Source organism: Pseudorca crassidens, chromosome 18, assembly GCF_039906515.1.
Source record: "Pseudorca crassidens isolate mPseCra1 chromosome 18, mPseCra1.hap1, whole genome shotgun sequence".
NCBI classification, from domain to species: Eukaryota; Metazoa; Chordata; class Mammalia; order Artiodactyla; family Delphinidae; genus Pseudorca; species Pseudorca crassidens.
In genome coordinates this window covers 12209553-12212900 of record NC_090313.1, presented here as the reverse complement: position 1 = coordinate 12212900, position 3348 = coordinate 12209553, and the positions used below count along the sequence as shown (strand labels likewise).

Here is a 3348-nt window from a genome sequence, read left to right as displayed (position 1 = left end):
AACATAATAAAGGCCATATATGACAAAACCACAGCCAATGTCGTTCTCAATGGTGAAAAACTGAAACCATTTCCACTAAGATCAGGAGCAAGACAGGGTTGTCCACTCTCACCACTATTATTCAACATAGTTTTGGAAGTTTTAGCCACAGCAATCAGAGAAGAAAAAGAAATAAAAGGAATCCAAATCTGAAAAGGAGAAGTAAAACTGTCACTGTTTGCAGTGACATGATACTATACATAGAGAATCCTAAAAATGATGGTTTATGATGATGCTAATAAAAAGTGGGTGCCAGCTGGTGGTTCAACTGGGTTCAGGAGAGTTCATATATATCATCATACAGGCAGCAACACGTTCAGAGTGGTGGGCAGGAAGATTCAGGACCATCAGGTCGTGATAAACGGTGCCGTTCCTAAAGGGTTGAAGTACAATCAAGCTACACAGACCTTCCACCAATGGTGGGACGCTAGACAGGTGTATGGTCTCAACTTTGGCAGCAAAGAAAACACCAATGTTCGCAAGTGCCATGATGCATGCCTTAGAAGTGTTGAGTTCACAGGAAACAGGGCCAACATTGCCTAGACAAAATTCACAGCTACCTGCCCATGTTCAGAATGGCCTATCACAGGAAGAATTGGAAATTCAAAGAAGGCAACTTCGAGAACAGCAACAACAAAAGGAGCTGGAGTGGGAAAGGCTGGAGAGAGAAAGGATGGAAAGGGAGAGATTGGTGAGGGAGAGGTTAGAAAGGGAAAGGCTGGAGAGGGGGCGACTAGAACAGGAGCAGCTGGAGAGAGAGAGGGAGGGGCTGGAGAGACAGGCCCGGGAAAGGCCAGAACGAGAGCCACAAGAGCAGCTAGAAAGGGAGCAGCTGGAAAGAATATCAAATGCTGCCTCTGAGGAGACTTCTGAGGAGACTTCTCCAAACTCTTTGCGGGGAGACTCCTCTGCTTCTGAGCCAGGCTTGCAGGCCGCCTCTCAGCCGGCAGAGACTCCAGCCCGACAGGGCATTGTCTTGGGACCACCTGCACCCCCACCCCCTCCTCCACTCCCACCATGTCCTGCCCAGGCATCAGCTGCGCTCCCTCCTCCCCCAGGCCCCCCTCCCCCTCTCCACTTCCGTCCTGGTCCTTGGGCCTCCGCCTCCTCCACCACCACTTCCTAATCAAGTATCCCCTCCTCCTCCACCACCTGCCCCTCCCCTCCCTGCATCTGGATTTTTCTCGGGATCCACATCTGAAGACAACTGCCCTTTAACTGGACTTGCAGCTGCAATTGCTGGAGCAAAACTTCGTAAAGTGTCATGAATGGAAGATGCCTCTTTCCCAATTCATTGGTGTGAATTCGGCCTTATCTAAAACAGATAAGGAAAGGGACCCCTTCCTTTAAGGGGTAGTGGTTTAATGCAAGAAATGAGTGCCCTGCTGGCCAGGAGGAGAAGAACTGCTGAAAAAGGATCAACAATAGAAACAGAACAAAAAGAGGACAAAAATGAAGATTCAGAGCCTGTAACTTCTAAGGCCTCTTCAACAAGTACCTGAACAATCTGAACAACCTGAACAAGTACCTGAACACCTGAACTAACAAGAAAACCTTGGGAAAGAACAAATACAATGAATGGCAGCAAGTCACCTGTTATTTCCAGACCAAAATCTGCACCTTCTTCGCAGCCCAGGGGAACGGAGTCCAGGCGGAAGCAGGACATTCTAGATGAAATGAGAAAAGAATTAACTAAGCTAAAAAATGAGCTCGTTGATGCAATCAGGCAGGAACTGAGCAAATCAAATACTGCATAGAGAAACAAACTAAGGAGAGATAGGACTTTAATCTGGAGAAGGAAAAAAAAACCCTACAAAGAACAACTGTTAACAACAACCTACATTTTGTGAGCTGTAAGAAGAAAATGGAGACAACAGTCGGAAGGAGGGAAAAACCAACGTACTTTGAAAGCCTTCAGACATGACTACTCTGGCGATAAGCTATTTCCCTCCCAGTTTGCTGCTTTTTTCTGACCTTTACAACAGGATGGGAGTCATACAGGAGTTCCTGTATCAGTTATGCAGAAAATACTAAACCTGTCAGGCAAGATCGCCATGCTTTGAAATATTTTCATGTCAAGAGGAAAAATCCCACATTTTCCACAATCCACACTACGATAAAGAGGAGAAAGGCTTGAGAAGTTTTTTTCACAGAAAGCTGATGAAGAATTTCGCAAGTTAACGCTATTGTATTGTAAATGTTTCTCTCAGGTTTGTCTTCCTATCATATTCAATATTCCATGAATAAATGAGGTCAGCCCTACACAGGTTAAGATCATAAGATGTGGAACAAATGGAATGGTATGTGCTTTCACAGGGTGATATTTATAAGAAAGTGTCCTAAAAATGATTTATCCAGAGTGAGGAATTTTAGAACGATAGTAAATCTCTCAAGTTAGACTTCATGCAATTTTGTAGATTCAAACATAAAATTCGTCCAGAATCTAAAGATGTAGATGCCTTCCTAAATTGTTACAAATGCTTTACCAAATCTGTGCCTCCTACATAACACAAACCAGTGGTCAAATGTAAAACAATATATTGTAGATTTACTGTAGGTTTTCAACCTTTTTTAGATTTATGTGTGTGGACATTTTTATAATGTAATTACAACTACCACAAAATTAGCTTTTTTATTTGTTTTATTTTATTTTATTTTTGGCCGTGCCACACAGCTTGCGGGTTCTTAGTTCCCCAACCAGGGATTGAACCCGCGCCCTTGGCAGTGAAAGTGCAGAGTCCTAACCCCTGGACCACCAGGGAAGTCCCCAAATTAGCTTTTTTAATTGCAGACAGTAATGCATGTCAAACTAATATGTAGTGGCCTTTTCAAGGCCTAGTCCCAGGGAAAAGATTTTGCAGAGTATAGGGGAGTGGGAGGAAGGGAAGGAATAATGTTTTACTTAAAGTTAATTTCTGCACTATCTTTTTTTCTCAATTATTTGCATGAATAATAATGAGGAATATTTTGTGGCTTTAATTGGTAAATACGTTAACAGAACCAAGTACTTCATCTTTTACATCATGTCTTCAGCTATTTATATTTTAACTTTGGTAAGTTCAATGGTCTGAAACATGATTCTGAGCTTCACGTGAATTATATCTTACTGTGGAACTCAAAACAGCCACATAGCACAGGGACGTCAGCTCCCTGTGCTTTGTGACCACCTAGCAGGGTGGGATAGGGAGGGTGGGAGGGAGACGCAAGAGGGAAGAGATATGGGGATATATGTACATGCACTTTGTTCTACGGCAGAAACTAACACACCATTGTGAAGCAATTAGACTCCAATAAATATCTATTAAAAAA

General features: G+C 43.1%; 1 pseudogene; it reads left to right on the top strand.

Moving 5' to 3' along the window:
* Positions 1–255: 255 nt before the first annotated feature.
* On the top strand, positions 256–1836 carry LOC137210868 (protein enabled homolog pseudogene; annotated as a pseudogene).
* The last annotated feature ends 1512 nt before the right edge of the window (positions 1837–3348 follow it).